A 12,876-nucleotide genomic window follows, 5' to 3' on the forward strand; every position below is an offset into this window, starting at 1 on the left:
TTTTGCCTTCCTGATTTATTAATGGGACCATTTTCTCCTTGATATTTCTTCTTTTCTCTCTGATGTATTTGTAAAAGCTCTGCCTCTTCCTCTTAACCCTTATGCATGAGATTATCCCAGCCTCTGGTTTTTCTTTTCACTCATTTTGACTCTGAGAAATTTTATGTTTCCTTTCTGAAATTTGTGTCCAGCAAATTTTTCAAATTATCTAAAATCTTCATGTTGACAGTTTGCTATATAGAACTGGGAGGAAATAAAAATTTAGGAACATTAGCATAAACATTATATTTAAAACCACGGGAGTGGATGAGATTTTCCGGGAAGAGAGGAGAGGAGAGTCTCTGATTTGCCCTTATCTATATGATGCTAAATAACTTGTCAATTTTATCAAAATTTGATAATTTCTTGTTGACTTAAGTTGTCTTTAACTGAACTGACCCATTTTTCTCTGGTAGCCCAGATTAGAATGTGGTGGCATAAATCAACATTTTCCCATTCCTTCTTGGAAATCACCTCCTACAGCAACACAGAGAACAAATATTAATTCACCTCTCCCCTCCTCTATTTTTTTTAGGTGAAACTAGGAGACAGATGCAATCTCTGGACTCCAAAATGTATGAAAGAGCTGGTGAAAGGAGGTGACATGTAGCAAAAGCCATGTGGAAGAAAGCAAGGAGAAAAAATGGGGATACTAGAGAGAAGGCCTGGTGATAATTAGGTCTCAGAAAGTACCAGAAAAAGTATATTTCTCTAGGGCAAAAGGCTCCTTCCCAAAAGACAAATCTTTTTCTTCTTTTTGAACCTGGTTTGTTTCATAGAAACAGAGGAGGCAGGACCATACAAAGGCTCACACAGACATGCCATATTGGCAGGAAACCTCCATCTCTGATGCTTGAGAGAAGAAAAATCTTTGATTTATAAAACCTGCCCAGTGGAAGATTACCCTGACTTCTCTTTCAACTATAGGAAACTCCTCAATAAAGTTTGTTCAGGGCACTCTAATTCCTTTTTGTTTTAATCATTTTTTAAAAATTGTTGTTTGAATACAATTGTCTCTATTTTCCCACCCCCACTTCCCCCCACTCCACCCACCCCCACCTCCCACCCTGATCCTACCCCCCCTTTGGCTTTGTCCATGGGTCCTTTATACATGTTCCTTGATGACCAATAATAAGCAATAAAAATAAAGTAGCACAACAATGATAAAAAGATACTGACAGAAAACAAGAAATGAGGAGCAATAGAAAGAAGACCTATCCAAAAACCCTGTTACTGTAGGATATAGTCATCCATTGGTTTCCATGGGGGGTTGGTTCCAGGACCCACCCACAGATACCAACATCTACAACTGCTCAAGTCCTGTATATAAAATGGTGTAATATTTGCATATGACCTACACACACCCTCCTATATGTTCTTTGAATCATCTCTTGACTACTTCTAATACCTAGTACAATGTAAATGCTGTGTAAATAGTTATACTGTATTGTTTAGGAATCAACTTTTTGGAATTTTTTTTCAAATTCTTTCAATCTGCAGCTGGCTGAATCTGCTGATGTGGAACTGACAAATACTGAGGTCCAACTGTACATAAAAATTATGACTAAGCATTTTGTTGTGAATTTTGTTAAAAAATAATGTAATTGAAGACCCCAAAACAAAAATGGAAGAAATCAAGGGAAATATGGCTAAGAGATAAAAGTATGAGCTAGGAGGAAAGATACAGAAGAAAAAACAAACATCACAGAAATAAAGGCAAAATTTGAATAAACACAAAAAATCTATGTGATGCAACATGTAGTAAGGAACAGAAAACAGAAGGAGAAAAGTTAACAAAATAAGTGGGAAAAAATAGTTTAAAAGGAATGAAGAGAAAAAAGATAGATATGGAATACAAAGGGCCATCCAAAAATCACAAAATGGAGCCTCTAAGGACAAAACTCATACAATGAAACACTGAAAAACTGAAAACATAATACAAAATAATATAGCAGAATGAAGATTGCTACATCCATCAATATAAATGAGCTTAACTCTCCCACTGACAAAAGTATCTCCAGCTTACCTAAAGAAAAACCTAAATCTGGACAACAGCCTAAAATAAAGTGACTCAAAAAGGTTGAAAATAAACTAGTGGGCAAAAATATATTGGGCAAATGAAAACAATAAGAAAGCAGGCATTTAGATGTTAACATCAGGCAAGGTAGAGTGCAGGCCAGAAGGTATTAATTGAGTCAAAGGAGGAAGTTTATAAAACTAAAGGATGAGATAATGTACAATGATGTCACAGTCACGATAGCTGTGCACCTAACCACATAGTGGCACTATGCATAAAGCAGAAATACAGAAAATGAAGGAGAAAAAGATAGAAACACGCTAACATTGTAGCCATTAAGAGTTTCACAATTGGACAGACGTTAAGAAAGACAGAAAAATAAAGCTAGAACTTAAAACACAAAATTAAAATAAAAAACCCTTCCATTAGAAATTTTAAAACTTGCTGTTAGAGATCTCGGGTCCATGAGGAGATAAAAATTCAAGCTAGAAACTTTGATAATTAAATCACTACAGATCAGTATCTAAGGGATATAGCAAAGCCCCAAATAAACTTAATAGCCATAAATACCAGATCAATCAAAAATAAATAGTGAAAATAAATGAATGATCTGGTAGCCCCATGAATATACACTGTCAGTCTCCTTTCCAATTAGAATGATGTCAAATACAGTGTAAAAATATTGACATGAGCCAATTTTTGTTGTCCTACAGAAATTATCAAGTGCATAAGTGTGGACGTATGTTTTTTTATTTTGAAGTATTTGACAGTCTATCTTCACCACTTTTCTTTGAAAATGTAGCCTTAGGATTTAAAAAAGAGTCAGCTAAAAACTTAGTTTCTACTCTCTCCCCCAGGTGAATGTGAGACAGAGAGCCAAAGGGACGAACAGGTTAGGAAAGAGATGAAACGCTCAGAATAGGACAATAGGGAGGTTTATTTATACAGGGTCGGTAAGGACAGTGCTTTTCAACCTGGGCTGACATTAGAATCACCTGGAGAGCTTTTAAAAAATATCAGTGGGTATAAGGGGACTAAATGGTAATGGGAAAAAGTACAATAAAAAATAAAATAAAAAACATCAGGTCTTTCCTTTTGTAGCACTTTATAAACAATTTGTGTTTATTTTATCAATGTCTGCCTTCCTTGAGACTGCATTTCATGAGAACAGAAATGTCTTCCATGTGGACTCCCAGTGTTGTGTTTAGTACCTGCTCAGTTACTCCAGAAGTTTTAATTTAATCAGTCTTTGGTGAAATCCATAAATTGATATTTTAAAGGACTCCCAGGGATTCTAAGGAGCAGGAGGGTTGGGGACCACTGGTGTGGCAGGTCACTGAGGGAGAGTGCAGTAACCTGGGGCTGACCACAGACTGCCTGTTGCCACCCTAAATCTCAAAGGGATCAGCAGAGGGAATGGCTTGGGGAACCTGGAGGTGTAGACCAGGCCACCTTGAGAGGAGCAGTGACCTTTGGTCAAGGGACAAAAGCTATTGGAGGCAGATTTGCAGGGAGAGAGCCTGACCTTATTTTCCTCCCTCCTTCCATTAGCTGAAGCCAACAAGTTGTCTTGGGGACAGAATCACCGCTGTAGTCACAGTCAGCCTCTCGTGGCAGAGTGCAGGGTGGGGGAGACCGGAGAGTGCTCTGGAGGAGCGAGTGAAAGATAAGCAAGCAGAGGTGGAGGGCAATCCCTCCCAGGAATGGATGTCCTAGTTAACACATTACAGCAGTTGGGGCAGCCCCTGCAGACAGATGAGACGATGACGATGAGTTGTATTGTAAGATTCTGAGCTGCTGCTATTACCTGAAGAGCTCCTCTAACCTACATGTATCAATGAACAAAAAAATAGGACATGAGTCAATGAATGAATGAATGAATGAGTGAAGATGGGTAGGTGAGAGAGAAGTTGGGCTAGACTAACAGAAAAGCTAAGCTTAAAACAAAATGCTTCAGACAGCTGGAGGTCTGTAACCTGACTTCCTCCTACCTAAGGGAAGAGGGGGCCAGCACACCTGCCACCCCTGCAGGCCCTTGCACTATGCTTGGGGTAGCATCTTATCTCCCACAATGCCACACTGTACCCAAATCACAAGGCAAGCTCCTTCTGCCTTATGTGTGTTTGTGTGCATGGGGCATTCTCAGACGGGGTCAGGCCTTGTTTGATCAGCTTCTCAGTGAGGGCCTGCTTCACACGTGGCTGCTCTGGGGATTACAATAGTGTAATATCACTTTGAGTTTACCAATTTGCTTACATTTCTTGGGACTGGAGAGTGGTGGGACTCGCATGATGACATACACAATATTGATTTGTGCAACCATTAAAGGGCCGTGTACATGAATGTATATTCACATGTGCATTTGAACCCATCAGCCACATGTAACATGCAACTATGGCTCCACTGCAATTTCAGCGTTAACTGTCTCGGTCTCCTCACACATGCAGCTAGAGATGGCGAAAGTAGTGGTTCTCAGCTGAAGGGTGCATCACGGGGGCTTTTTGCACACAGACCAGTGGGCCCAGCCCCAAATTCCTGATTCGGTAGGCCCAGAGTGGGGCCTGGAGTTCTGCATTTTCAATAAGCTCTCAGCTGATGCAGAAGTAGCTGGTCTGAGGACCACGTGACAGACGTATAGACATGGTCTCTTCTGGTTCTGACTCTTGGTCACTCATTTTCTGCTCCTGTAAACTCTGCAGGTTCACACTCTGGTGATTCACGTTAGCGTCATGTGCTAACTGTAGGGCACCTTCGTGCCCTTCACTGCAACTGCTCTGAGGGCTGGTGTTTTTCGGTAGAGTCTTTATCATCTGAAGTTTTTATCACTCAGCTTATATCTATCCATATTAGTTACTGCAATAATCCATTCATTACCAGAAGGTAAAAAGGCAAAGTGTTCTCTACCTGTACCCCCGAATTTTGCCAAATTCAGTTGATGACCACCAATAGATTTAATATCTTTCCTTTCCTGCAGCTGCTCATGGTGGAGTTACATATGGCATTGGCTTCATATTGGCCAAGATACCCGTCCTGGCTGTACCATTTACTGGTTATATGACATTGGATAAATGGTTTGGACAATTTTCTCATCTGGAAAGTGGGAGTATTCATTACTTCAGAGGCTATGATAAGAAATGCAGGGGAAAATGCCTGGCCCAACGAACATTAGCTAACAATGGGATAAATGTTTACCTGAAAACATTTTTCTTTTTCTTCTTAGTATTAATTTACTTTTAATTAATTCTAAGAGCAATAGTTCTCAAGCTATGTTTTGAAAGGCAATTAGGTTCAAGGGTAAGGACTCATAGGCTAAGGTGGCATTAGAATCTGGTCTCTGACGTTGAGTAGCTATGCAACCTTGGTGGTATAACTTAACCTCCGTTAATGAAGTGGGGATAAGACTAGAGACTTCCTTGGAAGTTTATGTGAGGATTGACTTATCTAATGCATGTATCGTGGTTGGCCCACTGCTAGACATTTCATAAGCACTCAGTAAATCTTAACTACTATTATTAAGTTATGGAGAATAATGGAATCTAATGAAGGAGGCCTAGGTTTGGTGATTCAAAATAATAAATACAAAAAAATAATAAAAGATTCATAAATAGAATGTTTTCAAGATGATTTTTCTTTATTACATTTTTAATCTTCAGTGATGGCTATAGTTTGTTTTCAAATAAGTTCACAAAGATAAATCGTGCTTATTCTAATAGTTCTTTCTCCTCAAACTCTCACACTTGAAGAGTATTGTCTGGGTGAGTTATGTGGGGACTGTCAACTTTACTGGGAGAGGCATTATGCCAAGTGTAGTTGACCCTTGAAAAACTCAGGTTTGAACTGCATGGGCCACTTAGAAACAAAGTGTAACAAATACATAACTGTACTTTCTGCAGTTCGTGACTGAGAGTCCAGGAGCACAAAGGCTGCCTGTATGCACTGATCTGTAACATTTTACATGAAGGACTGGAGCATCTAAGAAGTTTGGTATCCACAGCAGTCCTGGAACAAAGCTTAGATACTGAGGGGCAACTTCAGTTTGGGGGAGTCAAAGTTACACGAGGATCTTCAACTGCCTGTGTATGTTGCGGGGGGCAGTGCTCCCAACTTCGCGTTGTTTAAGGGTCAACTGCATTTCATGAATGCTGTCTCCTATGTATTTCACAGCTAACCTCTGAGGCCCATGTTTTAGGTCAATGTTTAAGACCAATAAGGTTCTGCATATCATCTACCTTGTACGAAACTGTTCCAAGTTAATATGATAAATTAAAAGTATGAATATTTTGTGTTCCGTAATTGCCTTGTCTTTCATTTGGCCGCTCTCTCAACTGAGTGAGTACACTGAGAATTATTGTTTGATTATTTCCCATATCGTACTATTAAATAATCCACCATGGTGATGAGTCCTGGAGTTTGGCTGTTACACCTGCTACTGAGCAGTGGACGGCACACAGATGCCCCCACACAGGGGCATACACCCTCCTAAATTTATTCATATGTAGTGACCACAAGTTTTAAGAGGATATAAATGAATGTAATGTTTCCTATACTCATCGTATCTTGATTTTAGTTTAGTTCAATTTAGTTTGCTTAGTGTAATGCTCAAAAATTTCTTGTTGAGGAAGAGGCCATCGTGTCACATTCTCTGACGTCTGTGCAATATCCCAACAGTTAAATGTGTCCAGGTTCCTCCTCCTTTCCAAGGTTCTTTTGACAAATTAGTTGAGAGTCGTTGGCCTGTGTTTCAGGTTCTGACCACTGCTCCTTCCAGCCCCACACAAGGCCAATGGGCCTCTGGGTGTGGTAGGCCCAACAATTACAGCTCAGGCAGAGACAGGGCCTCCTTTGTTTATGAGCTGCCTGAGCCTACCACGGAGGTCATGACTTCAAAAATATTTTCCCCAGTCCGAATGGTGGAAGGAATTGATCCAGTGTCTCACAAAGAGGCCTGGAGGGGTCGTGAGGATGGCGCCTGAGGCTTCGCAGCAGAGTTTGCCTGGTGCGGAGGGGCCAGGGCTCCTATTCCCTGTAATCGGGCTGGTGGCTGTCCTCTGATGGGGCCACAGTTGTGTCGGGACAAGTGTTTGTACCACCCTGATGAGGGGTACAAATATATTTGCCACTGGTGAGCCGTTTGTAATTAATGTGTGCTTTGTGGTTTTAATCTTTCTTTAATCTGTAAAGCTATAGAAATTTACAGTGCAATTATGGAACCAAGAAAAAAAAACCCCTAAATTACAGAGCTCAGCCTTTAAAGTTAACCTATTTCATCAGATCAAAACTGCAAGGGGAGTGGCTGCAGAGGTTCTTTCCATGCCATTCCCATTATCTGTTCTCAGTGGGCTCGTTTTTTCCCTTACCCAGAAGCGCCAGGAACAGGGAGACCATCTCTCTGTCACACAGGCACACAGCACCCAAAAGAAAACAAACAGTACAGTACAGGGTATATAAAATGAAGGAGGAAAAGAACATCTTAGGTAAATACCAGACTACTTACTTTATGATTTTTAAATGTCATTTTTGCTCCAATATTGACTTTCTTACGGAGGATGAATTATAGATCCTGCAGCACTGGGGGACGGACCAAGGTTTCCTTTCTTCCCCACAGCTGGTCAAGCTACGAATTGAAGTCATGGTAATTAGTTAGAGTTTCCTAGCTCCGAAGACCAGGCTGCTGAGAAAACTCAGCGAGGTGACCCCTCAGGGGAAGACAATACACCCGGGAAAGAACCAGAATGGGCAACAAAGAAGCACAAAACAACTTCCCAATCTTCTTGCTACAAACAGATGTTGCCTCGGGCATTTGCTTGCAAGAAGGAAATACAATACAATCCCTCATTTGTCTGACCAGGCTTCTCTCTCCAAGAACTGGTTTCGAGGCAAATTATTTCAGGGTTGCACAGGCTGGTAAAAGGCAGTGGAATTGGAAGCTATCATCCTTCGCGACCTAAGGGCTCAGAAATGATGCCGTGAGAAGTGAAAAGGGTTGAGCTGAGGTCACGGGGAGACCCAGAGCCAGAAACCAGGTCACAGGGAAGGAGGGGGCAGCCAGACTTCCAAGAAGAGTTTTTATAAAACTAGCTAGAGGGAGGAGGGAGCGGGTGTGAACTTGATTCCTGGAGGGAGGTTATGGGAGGGGAAATGGAGTAAGCAAGAGAAAACTGAGTTAGTGCCGCTCCTGCCCCCACCCACGATTTTGATTGTTTGCTTAGTGTCTGCACAGACAGAGATTCAGGCTTGAAGAAATCTAGATTAAGTTAGGAAAATTCCATTGACATAGACAAAAGAAGTTATTACAGGCCAATGGGGTTAGAAACTGATGGGGGAAAATCTCTCTTATTTGCAAAAGGTTGTTTGTTTGTTTTTTTTAAACCGAATGATGTGAATTAATGTACCCTGTTTTCCAACTTGCCTGTATAGGCAAGGGAGCATACTGGAGTGTATGGTGAGTTTTGCCAAAAACCGAATTATTCTATTAGGAGTTAAAGGCAAATACTACTACAAACTTACAATTACTTAAATCTTGAACTTGTGACTCTCCATCTTCCTTAATCCAACTGCTCCTAAAACGTAAGTCATTTTGTGTGCAAGCAGTGCTACCGAGAGAAGCTAACATTTGTTGAAAAACTATGTCTGCCTGTTAGTTCATTCGTAACGGTAATGCTAGCCAACACACACAGAGCATCGAAGCATCTGGAATGTTTTAAAAGGTTTACATCTGTGACATCACTGAATCCCGCTATAATCCCGTCACATGGGTACAGTTACTTCTTTCTCTTCACAGGTGAGAAAAGCAGGTCCCAGGGAAGTTAAATGTGTCGTCCCAAAGTTGTGAGCTAGTGAGTGACAGAGCCAGTGTTCAGTCAGACTGTGTGGTGTCAGAGTCTGGGCTCTGAATGCCAAGGCGAAGTTCCCATCAGGCTCATACAACTCTTCGAAGGAGATAGCTCCTATTGTTGTCATTTCGATTTTACATATGAGGAGACTGAAATTCAAAGATGAAATAACTTCACCAAGATTGCCTAGTAAGTGAGAGAGCCAGGATTCCAATCCAAGCCTGCTTAAATCCCACTTTAACCAGAGGCAGAGCTGTGGTTGGTAGCCTTAGACCTATGCTTTTCAAACATCAATGTACACACGTATCACCTGGGGATCTTGTTAAATACAGGTTTTGATTCCACAGGCCCAGAGCGGGGCTCACGATCCTGCATTTCCAACAAGCTGGACCACAAACCACACTGCACAGTGAGGCTTCAAGGGTTGGGGGTCCTAAAACAAAGGGTGTTTCTTGGCTGCTCCCCACCCCCCACAAGAGTGTGTGGAGAGGCTGTCTCTGGGGGTAGTAAGCTGGAGGTGATAAATTTAGGATGGGATTCTGTAATTTAAAGTGAGCTTTCTGTTTTCTTTCCTAAAGCAATGCAGAGACCCATTGAGAGACAAGGAGTTTCTGTCACATGTCTAACCTAGTTAATTTACCGAAACCCATATAGTTATCACCTTTCCCTGCACGTCATCACTTTCTCCATGCAACATCTCTTTGAACTTATTTTACATGCATTTCCTCTTGATTCGCATTTATGTCCTTTTGTTCTGATCTACCTAATAAACTCAAAGTGATCATCAACCAAAAATGTAAAAGACATACAGAGTTTAATACTTCACTCAGACAGCTTCTTCATCACCTACTTTTAGAACTAAACGTGGAACCCCATTTTGTCCATTTCTCTTTAATCAGAAGATTCTCCATTTAGCTCATTATCTGGAGCTTCCTGCTTTGTTTTTACCCTCCGACTTAGCTCTTTCTTTTCTTTTCTTGTTAAACACCATGACTAGATTCTGGACCTCGAATCTATGCCAACTGTGGCTTGCCCAGCCCCCTAGAAGGCTATAGTACAATACCCTGGAATTTGTGATTTATGCCAAGCCCCCTCGTCAGCCCCACTTCTACTGCCAACTGAGCTGAAAATTGAAAAGCTGGCTCAGGCCGTGGGGTCAGACTCTCTGTGTTAACTAATTCATTACTAACCTTAGCTTGAGTGTTTCGCTTACCCGAGAGCACCTCATCTAGAAGAACAGAAATTTCATATAACCTCTTTATACTCCTTTCCCTCATTGATCAAATTATTCTGGGCAATAATTATTTCCCTCCATGTACTAAATTTTCTCCCCCATTTCGTGGTGTCCTCAAACAATGCTCACAGGCACGCTGCAAATCCTTCATTAACTGAAAACTTGCAAAGTGCGTGAGTCCCTCCAATGGAAAATATTTGATGCAAAGGCCAAATGAGGTAAATGGCTTTCCGTGAACTGCCCTGGGACAGTTTAAACAGTGTTACATGTTAGTACACTGCCAAGCCTCAAGATGATGGCAAGATTCTCATAAGGGCCCAAAGCAATTATTGAAGGAGGGAGGCCACCCTTGCTACCCACAGATGCAGCAGTCTCACTGATAATCACCATTGGACCACTGATGAGAAATACATTGTTCATGTGGGAGAAAAAATGACAGAATAGGTCAACCCGGGCCACTGTGACTAGAAACCCATCAACTTAGAATCTAATTTATACATTCATGATCTTTGTTTATAGCCATGCATTTCATTATAGAATCATACATACTATATGTGTATTTGTTTGTACTTGAAATTACTACTCTCGCTGTTTTGCATACCTTACTCTATTCTGTCCTCTAGAAATACAATCTCAGTGCAATTTATTTTTATTTTGAATTATAGTTATTCTGGGGAGTCTTTTTTGGTTGTGTCTGCAGAGATGGGACAGTAGTGCAGAAGACAAGCTCAGACAAAAGCAGCAGGGTTGTCATTCAACCCAGACTAAGACAGACGTCCCTGGAATAATTTCAATTATTCCTGTCCACTGACTCCTGTCTTCCACAGCTGTAATGTCATTGGTTTCTGACTCAGCTTTTCCTGGACTTTGGATTTCAGACTGCCTTTGGAAAAGTTCTGCTCATAAATTGGGAACTCCCAAAACTCATTGCTCAAGTCACTGTCCAAGAGGCAGACTTTTCTGGGTTGCAGGGCAAACGTGATCCTGTAGACCCCCGAACTAAATGTTCATGCCTCTGGCCTTGGGCTGCGGCCGGGTTCAGTGATCACATGGGTGCACCAACTTGATTCTTTTAATGATGAAAAGTACTGCCCAGATTTCAGGATTGGATGGCCCGCTACAGTATCAGTTCACCTTCATTTAGGAAAGTTTAGCAGGTGGTATCATCGTGTTGAGACTAGGCTTATTTGGGTGCATCGTGCCGGCAGGAGTAGCTTGAGTGACTGCCAGCCTTGCCCTTCAGTCCTCTGAGGAACCGATTCACACCACTGTTCAGCACTTCTGCATATTCAAGCCTTGGGAAGGATTCCCAACAACGGGACCTACAGACACATTAAGTGCCTTCATGGGGTCAAGAAAGAATGGCCAAGGTTAATGTGCTCTCGTCCCTGATATCTTTTCCCGTGTCTCTTCTCTATTGTGCTGCAAGTATCATGTCTGCAGGAATGTGTTGTGACCAGAATATACAATAAGAGTCCCACAGCATGTGACTGACAACATTATTCAGCAAGTAGTCCTAAAGAACACGAGCCAAGATCTCTTGAGCCCTGGAAAGTCATGAGGTCCTGGAGGCAATTATCACAATCAGTGTGTCCCTCCTTCCTGTAGATGGTAATAAAAATAGCTCTTATAAAACATCATGGCTGTGGCTACGAAATCAAGAAAGTCCCTCTGCAGGGGCCTCAAAGGGGCTATGAGCTCTGCCCCAAAGAGCCCTGTGGCCCCTGTTGCCAGAACCTGTTAAGGCCTCCACATCTCTGAGTTTGGCAAGGACAGGAGAGTGCTGTGTCCTTGTCATCACGCGCTGACTGACTTTTTTCTCTATAGAGGGTCTTCCGTGAGCTGGGGAATCTTGCTGGACAATGTTTTCTTCACTGAGATAGGTGATGATGGTTAAACTCACACATGGGCATCTGGGCGACAATCCCCACTGGGGAGACAAATATACAAACACATTAATGTATATATTAAATTGGGTTATAATCTATTGACCATAGATACTAAGGCACTAAACAAGCAATTAACAAAACAGCTCTGACTAAATATAGTTAGCACTAAATATAGTTGGTTAATTGGTATTTAATATGCTTATTAAATGTCAATTAAGTATCTTTAGCAATGAATTGGTACCTAATTAACTTACTATAGCTATCCTGTTACTTGACATTTGAACAGCTAAATATTCTCTACAAGTTTAATGTTTTAATAAGAAACAAATTATCTATGTATTGCTCATGAATTTTTCAGTTAGTTTAATGGGATTTAAATGTATCTCCCAACTTGGATACATGTTTTTGTTATAATCAACTGGTATTTTACATTTCAGATCACTTTTAAACTTGGAGGGCTGGTTACATGAGAGGAAAATGCTGTAGGAGTTAGAAAACCTGTGTTCTTATTTTTAAGTTTATTTATTTTTAGACAGAAGGGAAGGGAGGGTGAGAGAGAAGGAGGGAAACATCAGTGTGTGGTTGCCTCTCATGCGCTCCCTACTGGGGACCTGGCCTACAACCCAGGCATGTGCCCTGGCTGGGAATCGAACCAGTGGCCCTTTGATTCACAGGCTGGCGCTCAAACCACTGACCCACACCAGCCAGGGCAACCTGTGTTCTAATTTTGGTTCAACCAGCAACACCCTGTGTTTCTTAGACATGTTATTTCACTGCTTTTCAGCTTCAATTTCATCTTCTATATGATGTTAAGAATAAATATTATAATTATTATAAAAATCAAGTTATATAAAACATATGAAA

Source organism: Desmodus rotundus, chromosome 10 (genome assembly GCF_022682495.2).
Source record: "Desmodus rotundus isolate HL8 chromosome 10, HLdesRot8A.1, whole genome shotgun sequence".
Lineage (NCBI taxonomy): Eukaryota > Metazoa > Chordata > Mammalia > Chiroptera > Phyllostomidae > Desmodus > Desmodus rotundus.